Consider the following 23,471-nt stretch of genomic DNA (forward strand, 5'->3'; position numbering starts at 1 on the left):
ACCCACTCTAGTATTCTTGTCTGGAAAATTCTATGGACTGAGGAGCCTGGTGGGTGACAGGGGTCACAAAAGAGTCCGACACACCTGAGTGGCTAACACTTTATCATGGGTGCCGTGATCCTAACACATTCTGACATGGACAAAGCAAATATATCTCTTAATATTGCAGAGAGCCAGTGTTTGCTTCCACTCAGATTATATGATCCTATAATGATTCTGTGTGCCTTTTTTTTTTTTTTTGCATATTTCCTCAAGGCTCAAGTAAATATTTTCTCAGTCTTATCTATTAGGCTCATTGACAGCTTTCCTTTTTCCTTCCCATCTGCTGGTTAACCCAGAATTTCTGTATGTTTTTTCACCTCTGTGTTCCTCCTCCATTATCACCAGCAGGAATTCAGAGATATAAAAAAACTGGATGTATGCAACTTGGTAACAACTTCTTTTCCCTAGGTCATCAGCTGGCTGCCCTAATTCCCGAGGAGTTTCACAGTTTTCAGTGTAGATAGACTTATTTGTGTGTTTTGTTTTAACAGAAATCTAGCTTACAGCTAACTGGTTTTGCTAGATTGGAGAAATTACCCTCTGAAAAATTGGAGGACACCTAGGAAATTTATCTATTGACTGAACCTTTAAAGGAGAAGTCCACAGGGGTAATCTATATTAAGGTAAAAGCAGCGTGGCGCTGGCCTGGGATTTACAGGCACTTTTGTTAGAAAGGAAGATATCATACATCCGACCAAAATGGATTGAATGCTTCAATGCTCACAGCGTTCTTTTCATTGGTAAACAATTTGAAAAATCCAGCAAGTGAGAAATGAAACACTGATTTGGTTTAAAATTGAAACGTCTCAGATAAATTTAATACTTACCTCAAGGATTAAAGATTTTTGTGTTCAGAATATAGAGATTTGGGCTAGAGTAGCAGGGGAGCTCACTGAACTACAGACCTGGTTAGCTGACGTATCTGTGCTCATGAAGTTTGTAATTCAGTGGGAAAGGACAAGAAGTATTTGAAATACAATAACTTAGAATTTATAAAGCACATATGGCTTTGTACACACTTATTTCTCTTCAGAAAAGGCATGTTGGGTGGGGCTCACAAAGCAGAGTGGGAGCTGTCTTTCTTGGTACTGGATACTCCTAAAGCTATGGGGATAGGTATGTCTATCAAGCTCTTAAAACTAAGAGTAAACATCATTAAGAGGGAAAGTTAAGTGGAACAGAGTGAGCAATAAGTTGGTAATAGGAAAGTTGTGTTTAAAGGTTGCTTTAAAGACAATCATTTGTTTTGTTTGAAGGGTAATTAGTAGGCTTTTTGACTTCAGGAGCCTTTTCCAACTAAGGTGGTTTACAGTCAAGGGTTGTTAGCAGTTGCCTGACTCTCAATAGATTTTCAGTTCACATTAATTTTCATCCCCACTTCCCTTCCCCTTGGAGATCTTGATTTTAGAGAAGCCAGCAGGGAAGGAACATAAATAAACTGAGTTAATTTGCATTTTGACTAGTAGATCTTTTCTATTTCCCATTTAAAAAAAACATAAATCACTAGTTTCATACACACATTGTAGGTATGTGTTTATGTGTGTGTATTGTCAGTATATTAATGTGGAATTTTGATAATCTATATATTTAATTAAAATCAAAGAAATTAAAAATTTAAATAATAAACTCTATATTTTCTAAATATAGAAAAATCCTAAAGCATAGGATTGGCAGAAGGGATTATAGGATCACAGAATGTCAGTCTGAAAGGGGACCTAGAAATCATTTGTCTATGTGATTCTTCCTCATCATTTTTCGTTTGAAGAAACAGAACTGATAAGGTGAACTGATTTGCCTTAACTTGTCCATGTCAGTGTGGCAAGTCTTTATTAGAAACAATGAAAAGTCCTTTGGGGCTAGGTCTGAAGAAATAGGGGCTTCCCTGGTAAAGGCTCTGCCTGCAATGCTGGAGACCCGGGTTCGATCTCTGGGTCAGGAAGATCCCCTGGAGGAGGGCATGGCAACCCACTCTAGTACTCTTGCCTGGGGAATCCTATGGACAGAGGAGCCTGGTGGGCTGCATTCCATAGGATTGCACAGAGTTGGACATGACTGAAGTGACTAGGCAACAGCAGCAGCTGAAGAAATATTGATCAAATAGTCTTGAGGTAAAAATTTTTGTGAAGCTCATACTAGCCAATGAGCTAATCCCTGCTCTGCCTTCTCTCCTGCCCTAAAAACTCAGTTCTAGAAGAGAGTAGCAAAAACCTTTAAAGTAATAACTGACTACATCACTAGAAGAAAATGTCCCAACTTTTTAGGTTTATTTTGAAAGATGACTCTCATGTGAATGTGTAAGTTCTAGTCTGTGTGTGTGGGTTTATCTTTTGTTTGTTTTAATTAGGGACATTATTTGAATTTCATCTCATATAGGAGAATGGCTTTGAACCATGGACAAATATCGTCATTGTTTTCCACAGCAGGACCATTATGCAACCAAGAATTTATAGACTAAAGACAAACAAAGCCCTTTTCTTCTTTTGTAAAACAGTAAAGAAACAAAATGTTTTCTTTGATAATTTTAAACTATTTTAATAATATCCTTAGTAAGAAACTCCAAGTTAGAGATCTAAAGAAATGTTGAAATAATTTACTTGGCTTATTTATAATAATTAGCTTTGAAAGTCTTCTTGTATAATTTTCTAATTGTTTGCAAGTCAGAAACCTATTTATATGTAATTCAAGGAATGTATAATACCTTACTTTAACTTCATCTGGTAAAATCAATAACATTTGTATTTCTCCCTATAAAAATCAATTCCATGAGTCTATCACAGTAAATGTATTTTGTCATTTATTCAACTAAATTTACCATTTTTAACTGAGCAGAGATAGCTAATTGCTTACCCAATACCCATTTTTTTCTTCCTGGGCAATGTAGCAGCTGGAGCAAATGACGAGAAGAACAGTGATGTTTCTTCACCTGGATAATGTAATATAAGCTGAATATTTCTGGAAAATGTCTTCAAAGTTTCTTATCCTTTTCTTACAACCAGGTGCCTGGAATGTAGTCATGATAACTGGAGTTCAGCAGTTATCTTGAGACAGGAGGTAACCATTAGCGTAGACACCAGTGCTGAGTACGGTGGATCAGAAACAGAGACGGACTTGGTCCCTGGTGATAGTCCTGGAGTATCTTTCTTTGCATTTCTTTTACATGAGAGAAAAATAAACCTATGTGTCTCTAAGCCACCATTACTTTGAAGTTTCTATTCTACGCAATAAAATGTGATCTCTTCTTACATGCTAAGCTCAATTTCATGAAGTCTTTTTTTTGTTGTTGTTATCACCAGCTCAAGAGTCTTATGGGTATCTGTTACTTGCCATAAAAATATGATCACTTAATCTACTATGTAACCCAATCTCTTCTGCGGTACTTTTCGTCCATTGCTGCAACCATGCTAATCTGCTAAATCCTACCTCATCATGGCTTGTTTTCCACCTATTCGATATTTACTCTTGCAAATAATGTTTTAATTTTTGTATTGGGCATATTCAAATTTAGATATAAAGTTTGCAAGAAAAATACAATACCAGTTTATAGCTCACAAATGTAGAAGCTTCTTATTCCAAATTTTGCTCAAGGCAGAGTATGCTGAAGCCAGTGCAGCTGTGCCTGTGTTTTTTGAATGTTTGTAGTTTGTTATCTGCATAGGGAAAAATGTAGTTAAAAATTTAAAAATAAGTGAAACTAAAGTGGAAATAAGAAGGGGAAAGATGAAATTTTAGAAGGCCCTGAATATTTTCCTCTAGGAGGGCTAAGTCATTCTGTTAAAGGATGAGATAACAAGTATTTAAAAAACAATAGGAGTGAAAGAAGCTCTGAGAGAACAGTTCATGACCGTGGCAACTCGGTTTTTAAGAGTGCTTAGTCCACTGTAAATGTCTGAGTTATCAGAATTATGAAATCTCATTGTTTGGTTACTGAGAACTTGGAAATGAGGCTTTAAAGAAAAATAAATTGGGAGTAGGTGAAGGGGAGGAGAATGGGTTTCTCAGCAAGAGATGTTTCTACTACTTAAAAATGTTCTCACTATTTAAAAATTACATTTCTCATTTTACATATTTCAGTATATACAATTTGTAGACATACAATTCATGTGTTCAATAAGAATCACCTCTTCTATATCCTTGACTTTCATCAGGAATATAGTCTTATTAAATACAGAGTGAAAGTGAAAGTTATTTAGTTGTGTCCAGCTCTTTGCTACCCCGTGAACTGTAGCCCACCAGGCTCCTCTGTCCATGGAATTCTCAGGCCAGAATACTGGAGTGGGTAGTCGTTCCCTTCTCCAGGGAATCTTCCCAAACCAGGGATCAAACCCAGGTCTCCCACATTGCAGGCAGATTCTTTACCATCTGAGCCACCAGGGAAGCCCATAAGATACAGAGGGAGGTCCCCAAATCTTTTTATTTTTATTTTTTCTGCTATGCTGCACAGCTTGCGAGATCTTACTTCCCTGACCAGGGATTGAACCAGGGGCCTTGGCAGTGAAAGCACTGAGTCCTAAACCCTTGAACCACCAGGGAACTCCCAGACCCCACATTTTGGTCTTATAAGCCTGTGACCACAAAGAAGGCAATATTTCATTTAATATCCACACTTGAATGATTTGGAGAACTTATCTGCCAACTTAGCTTGGGATCCTTATCTTTTCCCTAGGTTTTCTTTCCATTTTTCAAGGAATCCTAGCGTCATTTATCAATCCTAGTTGCGTGCTTACTGCATTTGCCAAGTGTGAGACTGCAAACCAGTCATATGAGGTCAGACTCTGAAACCCTTATAACTCTGGACACCCCCTTTGCTGGTTTCTGTTTCTTCTAGAGCTGTTGCCTCCATCCTGTGGCAGAGGCAAGTGATGTTGACTGGTACACTGAATGCTGACAGGCCCCTGAAAGCATGCCTGGGCTTCCATCTTGCTGGCCAGTGAGGAAAAGATGAGGCTTGATTACATCATTGGCTCCAAGTCTGGCCTGTTCCCTCTTCTGCTGAGGTTGGTGATCTGCTTTCTGTTCCACCCAGCTGCAGACATCTGACAATTTGTTCAGCCTCAGGGACTTATCAGATCTAAGGGTAGTTACTTCTGTCTTTGGTGTTCTGCTCAATCTAGATATCCTACAGCAAAACCATGCTGAATAATTTTAAGGGGCACAGTTTCTAGAATACCAGGGAATAATGTTGGATGGAGGAATGCAATGTGGTGTCTCAGTATGGGTGTCAGCTATAACTATCAGTGTCATACTGATATTTAATCCACACAAAGAACACACCTAGAGTGCTATAAGGTCAAGAACTGAGGTCAAGAGAACATGGAAACCAAGGAGAAGACCTAAAGTTACCCAGTTGGGCTGAATAAAGAAATAGGTCCTAGGGACTTAACCAATCTACCTGCTTTCTGGGAACTCCAGGAAGTTGAACAATGCTGTGTTCAGTTGTGGAGAAGGATGAGAGCAGAACCTGAAGTGATTACAAACTTTGTTGACAACATATAGAGAAATATCTAAGCAAGAAGGGGCCCATTTTCTAGAAACCAAAATAACAGGCATTAGTAGATTATTGTTTATTTGTGATTGACTATATTATATGTTCTTTCAGCAAGGATTTAATGAATGCTTATAATTCTAGATACTGGGGATATGATGCTCAATATCCCCATGAGTTCCTTGCTGTCATGGAGCTGATGTACAAGTGAGTGAGGAAAGAAGATAAAGACGGAAACAATTAATTTTAGATAGTTTTGAAAGAAACAAAATTAGGAGTGTACACTTGAAATAGGAGGAAGTCTGCTTTTTATGGAGTGTTCAGGGAAAACTTCCTTGAAGGGTGACAACTCAAGATGAGAACTGAATGATGAGCATGAGGCAGCCATTCATAGATTTGGGAAAGTGGCGTTCCAGATTGGAGAAGCAGCTAGCGCAAAGGCCCTAAGTTAGAATAAGCTTGGCGTCTCTGAAGGACAGCAAGGACAGTGTAACTAGAGTGTCTTGAAGGGAGGAGAGAGTTTTAGGAGAAGCTGGAGAGTCAGGGAGGTGCCAGGGTTTCTAGGTCTTTATAGGGAGGCTTCAAGTTTCAGTTTTATTCAAGTAAGAAGCCACAACATATACACACTACTATATATAAAATAGATGAACAGCAAGGGTCTACTGTATAGCAAAGGAACTATATTCAATATCCTGTGATAATTCATAATGGAAAAGAATCAGAAAAAAATTGTACACATATAAAACTGAATCACTTTGCTGTATACCTGAAACTAACACAACACTGTAAATTAACTACACTTAAATTTTTTTTAATGGTAAAAAGGAAATAAGAAACCACTAGAGGGCTTAGTGCAGACAGATGATTTATATTTCAAAATGATCACCATGGCTACCATCTGAGGCATGGACCATAGTCAGGGAAATATGGAAGCAAGATCAGTTTGGAGATGTTATATCAGCCTAAGTGAGAGAAGGGAGTGGTTTGGAGTAAGGCTGCATCAGTAGAAATATGGATCCTACTTGAACATGCTTGGTGTGAGTAAAACAAAGCTGTACAAAAATGACATTTGACCATGCTAAGTGTGGTTTTTAGGTGGTGTTTACTACAGACACAACATTTGCAAAATAAAAGGACATTGAAATAGAACTCTAGGACTATAGCTTTTAAGAAGGCCCTCCAAACCTAGGAGTAGTGACATGGATGTGACGTTGAAGACTGAGAGCCAAGCATTTAATCATCCAATTAATGCTTATGGGACAAAAAGCAAATTTTTGTGTTTTTTCTTAATTTCATGAATTTAATAGTCCTAACACCTTGTTAAGAGATAGAGAAGTCCCATTAATTTGCATAGGACTGAAAAAGAAAGACAAATTAATTAAATGTGTTTTTACTTGAGGATATTCTGTAAGAGTAATTTAGTGTAGAGGGATTATTAAAGACTCACGCATCCAGAATACATGATCTGTGTCAACCCGGTCACAGACTTCTGTTTCAGCTGAGATATTTTTTCTGGTTGATTTTGCTTCACAGATTCTGTTCCACCTGTGGAGCTCTGTACGAAAGTCACAGGTGTGGAGTCTTGTACCAAGGCTACAGATTTGGAGCCCTGTACCAAGGTCATCTCAGGAACTGACCAAGCCCCATTGCAACCATTACTATGAGCCCCCTGACCCAAACCTGCCATCTTCCTGACCCCATAGTAGGTAAAAATTCCCACTCTATTACCCACCGTACAGCGTCCTAACCAATGAGCTAATGCCACTCTCCCGACAGGAATTTTCTTTGACTTGAGGCTGTAAAAACTGGCTACTAGTCCATGAAAACCCACTCAAGTGTTCTTGCCTGGAGAATCCCAGGGACGCGGGAGCCTGGTGGGCTGCCGTCTATGGGGTCGCACAGAGTTGGACACGACTGAAGCAACTTGGTGGCAGCAGCAGAAGCCCATGAAAGGGATCAGCTATCCCTGAGTCGGCCTGCTGTTCTAACAGTGTCTCCCACTCTTATAAACTCTATTTTCTTTTCATTCTGCCTTGTGTCTGGAAATTCTTTACTAATGTGCACAGACTACTACACAACCTTTCAAGAGGAAGTGATGCATCATCTTACCTGAGTCCAGATAAACTGTGTACTTAAAGAGAATAGCACTGTAAAATTTCTGTAGGGAAAGAAAGGTTATTTAGCAATTCTTCCTAGTATTTCTCAGCATATGAAGGGGAAGCTGAGTTCTAATATAGATTATGTATGTATTAGAAATGCATATTAAGCATTCTTTTGGATCAAAGTCATAGGTTGTTCTAAAGCAACATTTAATATTATTGAATCATCAGTCTATCAATCTCTACATTTTTTTGAATAATCCACTTATTCAGTCCATTTACTTAAGAAACCACAAGTTTCCTTGTTATATTTCTTCTCAAAGATTTTTAAGCTGGTAGCTACCAAGGAAACGTAGCCAGCAGAGCCATGGTTTATGCTTCAAATTCTCAAATATTTATATTCGTTTCTTTGGGAGGAAAAACTGGGATATCAAGTAATTGCTTTCCTTACCTTCTAAATTCAGAAATTTTGACAGTTATGTTTTCTCCAGTACACTCACATTTTAAAATGAACTTCAATTAATCAAATTAATTAGAGAGGAAGCAAAGAAACTGATATTTGTCGAATTCCTACTTTGTGCTAGGTATGTTTATACGTATCTTTAATTTTTTTTTTAACTTTCTACTTTAAAATAAGGTAATTTCAAGCCTAAAAAAGTTTAAAAAATAGTACAAAGGACTTCCAAATACCCTTCATCCAGATTCACCTAGCTTATCAAATTTGCTTCATTATTTTCTCTTTTACTTTAATAATTTTTAAGTCAGTTGAAAGCAAATTGCATGCCTATCATTATTTTAGCCATCCCTAGTTTAATCTTCAATAGTTAAACTTTCTTGTGGTTTTCCTAAAAACGAGGATATTCAGAAAATTTGACATTGATGCAATATTTTAATTGAATTAAAAAACTTTTAGTTTTAGAAGAATTTTATAGAAAAGATGCAAGGATAGCACAAAGAATTCCTGCATCCCTCTCACTCATTTTCCCCTGTTAAAACATCTATTACTGTGGTTCATTTGTAACATCTACAGGACCAACAACGGTACATTACTATTAACTGAACTCCACACCACCCTTATGGCAGAAAGTGAAGAACTAAAGAGCCTCCTGATGAAAGTGAAAGAGGAGAGTGAAAAAGTTGGCTTAAAGCTCAACATTAAGAAAATGAAGATCATGGCATCCGGTCCCGTCACTTCATGGCAAATAGATGGGGAAACAGTGGAAACAGTGTCAGACTTTATTTTGGGGAGGCTCCAAAATCACTGCAGATAGTGATTGCAGCCATGAAATTAAAAGACGCTTACTCCTTGGAAGGAAAGTTATGACCAACCTAGATAGTAAATTGAAAAGCAGACATTACTTTGTCAACAAAGATCCATCTAGTCAAGGCTATGGTTTTTCCAGTGGTCATGTATGGATGTGAGAGTTGGACTATAAAGAAAGCTGAGCACCAAAGAATTGATGCTTTTGAACTATGGTGTTGGAGAAGACTCTTGAGAGTCCCTTGGACTGCAAGGAGATCCAACCAGTTCATCCTAAAGGAGATCAGTCCTGGGTGTTCATTGGAAGGACTGATGTTGAAGCTGAAACTCCAATACTTTGGCTACCTGATGCAAAGAGCTGACTCATTTGAAATGACTCTGATGCTGGGAGGGATTGGGGGCAAGAGGAGAAGGGGACGACAGAGGATGGGATGGTTGGATGGCATCGCTGACTTTGTGGACATGTGTTTGGGTGGACTCTGGGAGTTGGTGGTGGACAGGGAGGCCTGGCGTGCTGCAGTCCATGGGGTCGCAAAGAGTTGGACACAACTGAGCAACTGAACTGAACACTTTATTCATATTTCACTAGCTTTTTTCCCTAATGTCCTTTTTCTATTCCAGGATCACTTTCAAAATACCACATCATGTCTCCTGAGCCTCTGATAATCAATGACAGTTTCTCAGATTTACCTTGTTTTTGATGAACGTGACAGTTTTTAAGAGTATTGTCCTGTGTCCTTTTGATATATCCAATTCTTTATTTTATTGAGTACTTTCTTGCTTTTTGGCACAAGAAGATGTTTTTGGTTCATTTTGTTACTTCCCTGGAATTTGCTATTTCTTCAAAAAGCCCTAGAAACTAACATGTGAACATTACATAGGCTTATTGATGCTATCATTGATTCTAGGCCTTTTCAGCAGAGATTTAGAAGATATAGATTAGATGTAGATTCATGTGGCTTCTTACAGATTTGATCCAGCCAAGTGGATTCTTCTTTGCCTTCCTCCATTTCATTTTGTATCTTTCTCCTTCTATGGAGATAATCTGGCAGTTCTAAGATCAGCACTACTTTCTCAATCATTTGTTCAGTTTGACAATGCACAAAAATTACTTTCAAAATTTCTATACCAATGTCACTATAAAACACACACCTACAAAAGGAGTTCAAGATCTGATTGTAATGTTATTTTCTCGCTAGGCTGAGAGCATACAGTTATATTATTAAGTTCAATAGGTACTTTAATTAGTTTTTTTCCTCTCTTGCAGTGTAGTTTCATTGCTCATTTCAAATACAGCTGTGTTCATTTGTTGCTGTTTGCATTCAGTTTTAGTGATTTTCTCCATATCTTTGTGGATTTAATTAAATCAATTAATTTACTTTTACTTTCTAGAACAGAGATCAGCAAACTTTTTCTGTAAAAGACCAGACGGTAAATATTTTGGGGTTTTTGGATCATACAGTCTTTGTTGCAGCTACTCAAATCTGCTGGTTTAGCATGAAAGCACTCATAGGCCATAAGCAAATGGGCATTGTTAAGTTCTAGTAAAATTTTATTTATAGAAATAGACAACAGGATGGATTTGGTCTGTGGGCTGTTGTTTTCCAGTTCTGTACTAGAACACTAAATGCTTTCCAAAGTTAAACTATGTTTTTTTTTTTTTTCTTTTTGGAAGTATGCTTAGAGAGATATCACTCCTTCCCCTAACTCTTCCACCCAGGGGCTTCTTATATTTTCCAAAGATGGTGACAACACTGTCTTCCATCCCACTTGGCCTTCTGCAATGCCACATTGCTATCCACTCATCAGGAAGTGGAATACACTTCTCTGTCCCCTTGAATCTAGGTTGATTCCATAATTGCTTTGACCAGTATAAGATGGTGGGATGCTTATTCTGAGGGAACCCTGTCCCGTGTAATGTATACCTTGAGACCACCCTATTGTGATGAAGCTCAGGCTAGCCAAAGAAAGAGAAAACAATCCTTCCAGTCTCCAGCTGTCCAGTCATTTAGCTGCCAGACCTGTGAGTGAAGAAGCCATCTTAGATACACCAGCTCCAGCAAATGCCGCTGGAAGAACAGTCCAGACATATTGTCTCATGGTGGTTCTCCCAGCCCTCCAGCCATTCACGCCACCCTAGGTGAGGCCACAGATATTGTGGAAGAGAGATAAACTTGTTGCTGTCAATTCCTTGTAGGAATTCTTGACTTACAAAGCAAAAAGTTGCTACTTTACCTCTCATTTGGAGGCTGTTTGTTAAGAAGTAATAAGTAACCGGGAACATACGCTATCCTACCTACACCACCACCACCATCAACTATACTAGGGCTGCCATGATACAGTCCCACAGACTGGGTGGCCCAAACAGTAAACTTATTGTCTCACAGTTGTGGAAGCTAGAAATTCAAAGTCAAGGTGTATGCAGAGTTAGTTCCTTTTGAGGACTGTAAGAGAATGATCTGTTACTGGCATCTCTCCTTGGCTTATAGATGGACATCTTCTTTTCACGTCTCTTCCTACTGTCTACTCTCCATGTGTGTCTCTATGTCTAAATTTCTCCTTTTTGTAAGCATACCAGACATACTGGATTAAGGCCCATTTTAGTGACTTCATTTTAACTTTGGCAGATTACCTCTCCAAATAGTCACATTCTGAGCTACTATAGATTAGATCTTCAGTATAAGGATTTTGGGGAAACACAGTTCGTTCATTTCATTATAATTACCACTGTAGATAACCAATTTCATTTATATCTTTTTAATCATCTTGTGTTGCTTTCTGCACAAACTAAGCATGTGTATATATTTTTTCTATTCCCTCCTCTTTAAAATACTTTCCACTTTGCTTTTTTCACTTAGTCTGGCCTGGAAAACACCCCATATAATATGTGAATATTGTCTTCATTTTTTAAAACACTGCATAGTGTATCAAGTGTGTGGATATATATCATCCATACACCTGTGTATATATATCATCATTATTCAACATATCTCCTATTTGGATATTTAGGTACTTTTGAATATTGTGCAATTATAAATAATGTTGCAATGAATAATCATGTGCATATATCTATTTCCATACTGCTTAAGGTGTATCTTCAGAGTAAATTCCAAGTAGTAGGACTTATGGGTCAAAAGCTAAATGCATATGAAGTTTCATACTTTTGGTAAATTATCTCCATAGAAATTGTGTAGTTTTTCATTTCTACTGTCAGTGCATAAAAGTAGTTATTATCTATAGCCTCTTCAATAGAATATATTGTCACTATTTAAAAATTTTGCCGATCTGATGGGTGAGGAATAATATTTAAGTATAGTTCGAATTTCTCTTATTATGAGTAAGTGTAAATATGTTTTCATATGTTAGAAAACTGTTGTATTGTCATAGTTGTATCATTTTCATATTTTTCCTCATAATTTTTATATATTTGGTGTGTCTTTTTATGATATATATTTCAAACATTTTCTCTACATTTGTCATTTTTCTTTTGACTTATTTGTAGGTTTTTTTTTTTTTTTTTTTGGCCATGCATTAGGAAATTTACGTAGTTAAGTTTGCCAATCTTTTATTATATCTGCACTTTGAGTCATGGTTAGAAAGCCTTTCCCCACACCAAATTTATAGAGGAATCCACTTGTTTTGTTCTATTATCAAGATGTTTTTTGGTTTTGTTTGTATGCTTATTTTATATTTAGATCTTCAATTGATTTGGGATTCTATTCGTGCATATGATGTGAGGGAATAGATCTATTTTAAAGTTTTATCTTTTTCAAATGACTATCGCTTTGTCCCAACATTATTTTTTAAAAGTCTATATTTTACCTAGTGGCATGAACTATCATCTTTACTATACACTAAATTTCCATATGATGCTGTCTATTTCTAGACTCACTTTTCTATTCCATCAGCCTGATCATCTTTCCTTGTCTCTTTAATTATGGTGGCTTTATAAATTTTAATATCTGGTAGTGTAGTTCTCTCTTTAGCTCTTCTTTTTTGGCACTTTGTAGTTGTATTATTGCATGTTTATTATTCAATATGAGCTTAATTATCAAGTTGTTTAATGCTGGAAGAAATCTTCTTGGTATATTAAATCAGAGAGAATGGATATCTTGATGATGTTGAGAGGCCCAAAGGAAAACAATCTGGGAGGAATGATGGTTTTTATAGTTTTCTTTACATAGCTTTGGAATATTGTATGTTAAGTTTATTTCTAGGTTTTTTGTTTATTTTTAAGTTCATTTTGTTGATACTATAAACTGAATTTCTCTTTCATTAGTTCTATCTAGATATTATTCATGTATGGCCAAGCTATTAATTTTTTATGTTAATTTTATATCTTGCTTTTACTGTTTAAATTGGTTTCATTCTTGATTTTTTAGAGCTTTCCAGGTATATTATCATGCCATCTTCAAATACAGATCATTTATTTTTCACGATGGCTCTAATTGTTTTCTCTCGTCTGATTGCATTGACACTGATACCACATTAAATAGTTACGGAGTTAGTGTGCATTCTTGCCTCTTCCCTGTCCTTAACAGAAATGCTTCTATGGTTTTCCTATTAAGTTACATCCTTGATTTAGGATGCATATGCATATATATACATGGATAAATAGGTAGATAAATAGCTTTGTGTGTGTGTGTGAATTATAAATATTTTAAGATTGAGTTTAATATTTGTCTTCAAGATGTGCATTTTCTTCAGTTGCTTCTGGAGCACTGTCTTTTCTCTCTAGCCTCACTGCCCATATTTTCTGCTTTAGCCTGTTGCTATATGTAACTGCTGTTTAATGTTTAATGTAAATTGGTTAAATTTGAAGTGGGAAATGGCTTAGATTTTTGAGTGTACACCCCCAATCACTTACCCTAACGATTGCTTTGGAATTTTCTCTGCTTTCTTGTCTCCATTTTTTTTTTTTTTCAGGTTTGGAGCACTCCCAAACCTCTTTTACCCTCATGTATATTTTCCTTCTAAGTTATTGTAAAACTTTATAAAGTATTTTTGCTTAACTTTGTATCTGATTTTTGCTATCTTTCAGGAGTTCCTTCTTCTCTCTATTTTTAGTTTTCTCAAACAGTTCTGAGTTTATTCTGTCATTTTTTTTTTAACTTTACAATATTGTATTGATTTTGCCATATATCAAAATGAATCCGCCACAGGTATATTTCCTGGGCTTCAGGTGAAGAGGGGGGATCTATCTGCCATCTTGATTTAATATCCTATTTGTATATTTGATGTAGATTAACTAATTTGTCCCTCCTCACCCAGGACTTTTTTGGGTATAACTCTGAAAGCCTTATATCATAGGAACCTTTTCATTCCCTGGAAAATAGAAACAGTTCATCTCCATATAACAACAAGACTTGGTAAAATTGCTCTAACTTTCTATGTCTAACTGACAGCTTCAACAATGTCTTCTCCCATATACTCATGAAAGGACAGTTCAGATAACTCATGGGCTAAGCATGGTAAAAAGGTTCAGAGTTTTGGTGAGGGGAGGAGGAATGGAAAAATTTAGAAAGAGTATGGCTATCCATGAAGGATAATGTATCATGAGGCTTAAAGCAGCTATGATAGAATTATTGTCACTGGACATTAAAGAAGGGCAATTTCTGTTTCCGTCCTCATCAAAATACTGAGAAAAAATAAGCTTCACCCCACCTGCACACTAATTATGCCTTTTACTTGAGTGTTTTACTGCTTGGTTGTGGGTCCACCATGTTGTGTATCAGGGCATGAATTTCTTTTGCTATTGTCAAATCAAGAGTCTTGAAACATTTTTGTACATACAATAACTACAGAACCCAGAGAAGAATCTCATATAGATAATCATTTTTGTAATCTTCAGCTCATTAAAACTATGGAAAGTTGTACTTACTCTAGGTAACATAGAGTAATTCACATAATTTTGGGTCAAAATAGACAAAAGCAAAGAGAAAATTGTCACCAACATGCAAATCGGGAATTAACTCTTCTCATCTATTACTTATTTTTCTCTACAGAATTAGGCTAATGTTCGACATGTATGACCACCAAATATTGTAGACAAATTATGCTTTAAATATTCTGTCCCATTGTCTACATACTGGGACTAACTGAAAAGCCAGAGTGGATGGAGCCTTTGGTGGTAAAATTGTGAACCATGCATAGTGTGTTGGGGCAAGTTCCTACTTCTTGGAACAAATTCTCCCTCTTAATTCCCATGTCTTCCTTCCCAGTTGTTTAACCTGAGTCACAGCCATCCTTTGTTCCTTTCCACAATGACTTCTTGCTGAACTAGGGTCAGATAGTAAGACTTAAAACCGTTCTGTAGTCCTTGCAAGGTAACAGTGGCTCTGAAAGTAAAAAGCAAAAAACAAAACATCAGGATTCTGGGTACCAAAAGAAAGGACAAGAATTATGTGGCTATTACAATATAGATATTGCATCCAGAGCTGCCATATATGGTATAGCTTTGAGATACGTCTCATAGGACAAAATAGATGTAAAATTTGTCTTTAAAATGTTGTAGCGGCTGGACAATTCTGATCAGCTGAATCAGTTTGGGGTTGTAGGGGAAGTATTTCTAGGCTGAGAAACCTAAAATGTGGTCAAGATGAAAGAATATATGAAATCAAAAAGTGAGAGTTGAGAACTGGCCTGGCTAAGGTGCAAACACAGGTTGGAGGGTGGTTCAGGGTTTAGCTTATGTAGAATGTTTAAGAGGTAAAGTGTACTGAGCTATAATGCTGTGGAATGCGATTAGATGTATACTTCTAGTCTAGGGTCACAGCTCAGATTACAATTTGTTAGCTCTTCTCATAATATGGGCACTGAAATGAAAGTGTTTATGTGCCCTTTTCTTTGTGCCACTTAATATAAAGGAAATATTTGATTCTGTGGAAATCAAAGTCTAAAAATGAAAAGATCACTTGAAATTCTTATCTTACCTGTCTATTTTGATTCATTATATACTTTGGGGTAAGCTGCTATGCTATTTTTTTTTCCCAGTTTATCCAATTGATAATACTATCTTTCTACTTTCCTCACCAAAATATAAGTGATTATTAAAGTGATATTATAATCAGAAGTATTACAGTAGCTACTATAATAAGAAGTTACAATGTTAAGTGCTTAGGATACTAAGCAAGTTAACAATTGAATTTGTGCTTACAGATCAATCCCTAAAAATATGAAAAAGTTTTTCATATTTGGAGGTGGAAACATATCTGGAGGTGGAAACATATCCAGAAAGACATGTAAGATGAAAGTTAATATAGGTGAAAAGGTAATGGAACAAACACATAATGAATTTACCATGTGCCAGGCACTACTCTAAACACTGTACATACATTAACAGGCTTTTAAAGTATCATTTATGAAAGATTAAAGATTCAATTCAAAGAATGATGGATAATAAAATCAAGTTATTCAGTAAAGTAAGACTACATAACTAAGAAGAAGAATCTCAGAGCACAGCTACATGTTGTGAGATTAGTTGTGTCCTGGGATATACTTGGGATATACTCATAAGCAGGGAATAAGAGAGAAAGGGAAATAATTCAATACAATGGGATCAATGCTGTTGCTGACTGTATACGAGAAGAAGCAGAGAGAATGACTGGTTCCACACATGGGGGCTGGGGGGAAGCCTTACAGAGAAAATTATGTCCGAGAGTAAATAAACAAGGGTCATCTTGAGCTTCCTTGAATTTGGCATAAAGAAACTAAGGAAATGGAATCTCTTGGGGACATTCCTACTTAAAAGAGAAGTATTTTGAAGCCAATTTTCCCTGAACCACATGTCCAGATAAAATTACATTTTCATTTATCTACATAAAACATACTGACTGCTGTCTGCTCAATGCTGAGGGTTCTTGACTATTTGGCCAGTCCCTGGGAGTCTGCATACTTCTGCTCCCAAAGTTGGAAGCAGTTTGAGTTGCATGCTTCTCAAAGTCAATTTACTTTCCTCTTAAACTTCCTATGGCAGTTGTACTTAGCAAATGATATAATGTGATTAAATATTTATGCCAGTTGTATTTATATAATTAGGACTTCAATTAAATATTAAATAAATCAATGAAATGTAAGTTTTAAAAAAGAAAAGTTATTGTTCCTTTCGAAACAAAACTGAATACTTTGGAGAGACTCCATAAAGGCCACTCACAAAATAAAGATATTCTAATGAATTATGTGTGGACAAGAGCTATTAAAGTTTGGAGAAGGGATTATAAAACTAGAAGGATCCTGAATTCAAATTGTGACAAAATTGACACACAGTCAGATTTTGTGTCCCTAAATATTTTCACTGAAGTGTCCTGCATCACTTTGAAGAAACAGATACAAAAGAGAGTAAGCAGTAGATTGGAAGTAGTAGTTTATGCCTCATGCATATGATTTATAGAAGAAAGAGCTGCAATTCCAATACAAATTCTATACTCAAAGGAAAGACCATGACCTTATATCAAATGATTGCCAATGAATATAAATTTATATACTTTAAGTTCAAAGTAAGAAGTCTATAGTATTTATGTATTTTTTATAATTTAAAACTTAAAAAAATTACTCAACTAAAAACTGATTCCAACTATGCTTGAAAAGAGACCCCATATGGTTCCATGAAAGCCAGTTATTTCTATTCTTTAACCACAAGTGGCACTTTTGAGTGAATCATGGTAAATAGGAATAAATTATATGAGATGATATGTGTGTGTTTGTGTCTGTGAGTGAATATTTATAATTAAGAAATTTGCTAAAAATCATGTTTCTACCACTTTTGTATTCAAGCCTTACTCTTTGTCAAATTTTATTTTTTATTGAAATATAGTAGATTTACAACGTTAAGTTCTGCTGCACAGTGAAGTGACTCAGTTATACACATACATATTCTTTATCATTATGGTTCATCCCGGGATATTGAATTTAGTTCTTGTGCTATACAGTGGAACCTCATTGTTTGTCAATCCTATTAATATATGTAATACTTTGCGTCTACGAACCCCAAATTTGCAATCCATCTTTCCCCTCTGCTTTGGCAACCACAGGTCTGGTCTCTATGTCTGTAAGTCTGTTTATTTTGTAGATAGGTTGATTTGTGTTGTATTTTAGGTCCCACATGATATAAGTGATATGATATTTGTCTTTCTCTTTCTGACTTACTTCACTTAGTACGATAATCTCTAGTTGCATCCATGTTGCTGCCCAATGGTGTTATTTTGTTCTTTTTAATGACTGAGTAGTATACCATTGTATATATACACCACATCTCCTTTATCCATTCATCTGACTATGGACATTTATGTTGCTTCCATGTCTTGGCTATCGTGAAAAGTGCTGCTATGAACATAGGGGTACACATATCTTTTTGAATTAAGTTTTGTTCAGATATATGTCCAGGAGTGGAATTGCTGAATCATATGATAGTTTTAGTTTTCTGAAGATCTTTCATATTGTTCTCCATAGTGAACTGTAGGTACTTTCATTCCCATGAACGGTGTAGGATGGTTCCCTTTTCTCTACACCCTCTCCAGCATTTATTATTTTTAGGCTTCTAGATAATGGTTATTCTGACCAGTGTGAGGTGGTACCTCATTGCAGTTTTGATTTGGATTTATCTAATAATTAGTGACATTGAGCATATTTTCATGTGTCTATTGGTCATTCATATATCTTCTTTGGAGAAATATCTATTTAGGTCTTCTGCCCATTTTTTCAATTGGATTGTTTGTTGTTTTATTGTCAAGCTATATAAGCTGTTTGTATATTTTGGAGGTTAATCTCTTGTTGATCGCATGGCTTGCAAATATTTCTTCCCATTGCATAGGTTGTCTATTTTGTTTATGGTTCCCTTTGCTATGTAAAATTGTGTAAATTTGATTAGGTCCCATTTGCAAGTCTTACTCTTTTAACACCAACTTTTTGAAAGTTAGTTTTGGTAGGTTCGTTTTTGTATTTCAGTAATGACCACCCTTTGACCCAGTGTAGTAACACCCCTGGGAAGGACTGGTGCAGGGAGACTGGTCTCAGGCTCCCTCAAAAGCAGAACTCTCTGCACACTGAGAAGCCCTTGGAAACCTCTCAAAAACATTTACATACTGCATGAGAAACGCTGCCGCAATTATTTAACCCTGCAGAAACATCTGTTCACCCTATCAGAAATCATGTGGCCTCCTTGGGCCCCTTCCCCCTGTGAAACTCCTTTCCACGTTCCTTCCTCAAGTCGCTGGAGGCCCTGCTACCTTCAGGTATCATCCTGCTTTCCAATACAGCAATCCACACCAGATTCCATTGCCTTCTCTTCAGGTTCCCTCAGCTAATTCCACTCCTACAAGACAGCCTGGATAGGGATGTATAACCAGTGCATAACAGCTTATTTGGGATTAGAAGAAATTAAAACCATGAACAACCTTAGAGGCCAGTGGCCAGTACTTTCTAGAAATTGAAAAGAAAAAGTTAGTTTTTCATTCCTGGAGTCCCCTATGCTGGGAGTCGGGCCAGCAATGAATAGCTTGGTAAATTGTTCTATGACAAATGTAAATCATCTAAAACAAGGTAGATATGAAATCGACCTATAGAGGGAAATAACCACATCCTTTCACTGGAACCCTGTGGCTGAAGAACGGCCACATCCTCTCAACTCCATGATTAGCTCCCTCCCAAACCTCTCTAACAGAAGGAAGGAACAAAGTCTGAGGCTCAGTAAAGAGGAGGGAGACAGCTGCGCTAAGTCCCCTCGGTACCCTTTGGCATTCCTAAAGAAACCCAAACCCGTTTTTGTGGCCACAGAAAATAGCACTCAGGTTTCCATGGCTAGTGGAATTTTTAGATGAAAATTCTCAAAAGTCCTGTGAACAGGTAGGAATGAAAAGATCCCGATGGTGATGGGTATGCAAAGCCCCTCTCAACTGCCCTCCATACACCTGGCCATACTTTAGAAATCGAAACAGGCACTCGAGTAAACTTGAAGCCGACACTTTCTTCTCAGAACCCAAGCCCCAGGGATAATGCAAACCTCAACCCAAATGAACACACAACAGAAGATGCCACTTTTCTGTTCGAAGAAACTAATGTAACTGAGAAGGTAAACACAGATTACAAAAACCAGAGATTATCCTCATGTGAGGATGTGCCCTTTAAACATTAATGGAGGTGCTGAAACTGGATGGAAACACTTCTTTGAATAAAATTTTCTTCCCACGAGTGGTTGGGGGAGAACTTTCTGGTTGACAATGAAACATGCATTTCCAAAGATGGTGTCTTGAGGCTCCTGCCAAGTCTCCCTAGAGGCCATTGTAGAGCGGGCAGCAAGCCATGAGAAGACTCCGCATGGGGACCCATCCCAGGTGGGTCTGTCTAACCTCTTGCCACATGGACTCTTGGGAAGCATCCAAGTTGCCTCTGGTCTCAGTATACCTTTGACCCTTGAGAATTCATTCTCTGAGTCCTTCCTTGAGTGGCTCACCCAGTCAGTTGCCTGCTTCTCAGGGCAGCCCCTAGAACCATCACTAGGTAGGGTTTAGAACCCCTTGTGATTTTTTAAACTCTTCTCCAGGCCATGCCTGAGACCCTTCCACCTGTCCTTCCTTGGGAGAATCTTTGCTGTGCCCCTCACACAGAAGCTTCCTGGGTTACTACTCAATCTCCACAAGATCCTTTTGCTCTGTCTCTTTCTTAAACTCAGACGGCTTTGAGAGTATGTGTCTAGCCTTTGGCTTAGATGTCCCTAGGTGCACTATGTCCAGGGATACTAGCATCCTATGAGCCAGGTTCCACCGTTGTTAGACATGCCTCTTTTAAAGGTGATGTTCTAGGTGCTTCCCGACCCTACTCATTGTAAAATGTCCAGAATGATGGAAACTGGCTAAATGTCTGGAAGGTAAAGCAGTACGGAGGAAGCTTGGGAGTAGGAGGACTCAAAGATTTCTGAGACTTTTGGACAAAAAGGAGTAAACTCCATGAATAATTTCTTTTGCAACAAGAACCAGTTAAGAGATTCAATATTAGTGGGAGTGATAGACATACCTCACTTAGTGTTGGATGGAAGGGTACTCCACAGGTCTTAACCAGCAAGGGAGAAGAAAAGTAGGATGAGTAAGAAAGAGGATTGGGGCTGGGCTTGGGCTGTATCTGGGGCAGAATTGGGGCGATAACTGGCAGGGTGTCAGTTGAGCTGTAGCATGACCATGGATGGGGCAGACTCCAGGCAAGGAAGGAGTGAGGATCACTTAGCTAGCATTAGGACCGAAGGCCATGAGATGATCCCGTGAGTAAGAGAGAAGGGGCTCTCATATGGAAGAACCACAAACAGTGAGGAATACCTTAGGCTCATTGTGCAGACAAGGGCACCCTAGAGACCTGGCTCCATGTCTGCCACACCGGGTGCCCATGGGTGTGGTGGGGCTGCCATGGCCTATGCACTTGCCCTCATTTGCCCTCCTACTCTTGGAGGATTGGATGGACAACTGTGGTGTCCTGCTTGTCTACAAGTCACTCTAAGGTGTTCCAAGACTTCACTTAGCAGCCTTACCTCAGGAATTATGGAAAGGGTCCCTTTCTGTTTTCGTCCCAAATCCAGAAATCCCCTCTGTTGATGTCTCTTCTCTCCAGGTGCTCTTTGACATCAAGGAAGAGGAGAGAATCCCGCAGTCTACACGTGCTGCTCATAGGACCTCCTCCAAGACAGGCCTCTGGTGAGATCAGGTCAGGGACCGAGTGAAGTTCGCATCAGAATCTAAGTATGCTTTGGAGCTAGAAAGGGCATATCTATTATTTTCTAGGTCATGTGATGCACCACACACAGTGCAAAACATGGTGGTGTTCAGTCACTAAGTCATATCCGATTCTTCTTGACCCCATGGATGTGTAGCCCACCAGGCTCCTCTGTTCATGGGATTTCCCAGGCAAGAATACTGGAGTGGGTTGTCATTTCCTTCTCCAGGGGATCTTTTCAATCCAGGGATCGAACCCATGTCTCCTGCATTGGCAGGTGGATTCTTTACCACTGAGCCACCAGGGAAGACACATAATAAGGAATGTCTAAAGAAACCAGCAAAGCAATGAGTCCTTGAACTCATAAAAATAATCTAATACTGCAAATGAATAGTAGCTTAAGATACTTTTTTGGAAGATATTACATTACTTGAGAAAAAATTCTAGGTATATATTTGTTTTCTAAATAGTACTATTAAAATTTCTAATCTAGTTATATTGTTCTTCCTCCCACTACTGCCCTTCATCTACTTAACCCTGCCCGCAGCCTCTGCCACTCCAAGTAAAAATTTTTTGTTGGGTCCTTTAGTGTTTTCCAGAGTTTTTAATGTAAAATTAGAAAATTCAAATACATTGTCTTATCCTCTCTCCTTTTCTAGAAATAACATATTCTATTTACTGTTTTGCATGCTACTTTTCCACTTGATAGCAGATATTAGAAATCTCTCCTTATTGTTTGTGCTCTCATTCTTTTTTATTTTTAACCAACTTGCATAGTATTGATGGACAGTTTTTTTCCCCATCTTTTGTATTATCAACAATGCTTCAGTGAGTAATTTTGCAAGGTTGCGAGTTTCCTTGTAGAATAAATTTTCATTAATGGCACTGCTGACTGAAAGGGTACATGCATTTATAATTTTTGTGGTTATTGCTGAAAGCCTTCCATATAGGTTATACAAAATTTATGTTCAGACCAGAAATATATATGCCCATTCCCCACAGCCTTGCCAACAGAGCATGCCATCAAACTTTTTACATTTTTGCCAGTCTGAGAGGTAATTATATATGAATGTGTGTAATTGCTTACATATCAGTATTATCCTCCCCTCCCCTCAATACACACACACACACACACACGCCCCTTTTCACTAAAGATTTCTGTTACATGAATAAGTGAAGAAGATCTATGGTCTAAGATATGTAATATCTTGCTTTTTCAAGAGAAAATAAAAGCCTAACTGTCTGAAACCCACTCTTTGGAGACAAGGGGATAAATGACATGATCCACCCAGACCTAGCACTGTGTCCTATAAATTCAGGAAGAAATAAAACACTACTGGAAAGTACCAGGTTGTAAATTGCCGAGAAAGAAAAATCTCCCATACGTAATTCTGCAACACTGTCCAGTTGCTTTGATGATAAATGTTTGATGTGAATCTGTTTCTGTCAACAGAGTTATACATTATAAAGTGAGGTGAATCAGTGTCATCAAAAAAGGTGGCATATTACAGTGATTTGAGGAAAGAGAGGCAATGCATTTAGACAAACCAGAATGGATTCGTACATTTTCTGACTGTGGGCATAATTTGCATCTGTAATTTTATTCAGTAACTCCCATATGGAGTATAAAGAGATTTCCGTTTTTGTTTATCTTGTCATAGATCATGTTCTTGGTTAAATTAGCCTACAAAAAGTTTTCTTCAGTATGTTGGTCCATCAACATGATCTGTGGTTTATAAACATGTAAGAAACTGCTGACATTTTATAAATGACACCTCCATTTAATTGCTTCCACTTCCTACTGCATCCCACCACTCTAAATGAAGGAGCATTTGTAATTTAAAATTAAATTCAGCAGCTTCCTACAGTAATCTTAGTCCCAAGTTTGCAAAGG

Source organism: Bos taurus, chromosome 8, assembly GCF_002263795.3.
Source record: "Bos taurus isolate L1 Dominette 01449 registration number 42190680 breed Hereford chromosome 8, ARS-UCD2.0, whole genome shotgun sequence".
NCBI classification, from domain to species: Eukaryota; Metazoa; Chordata; class Mammalia; order Artiodactyla; family Bovidae; genus Bos; species Bos taurus.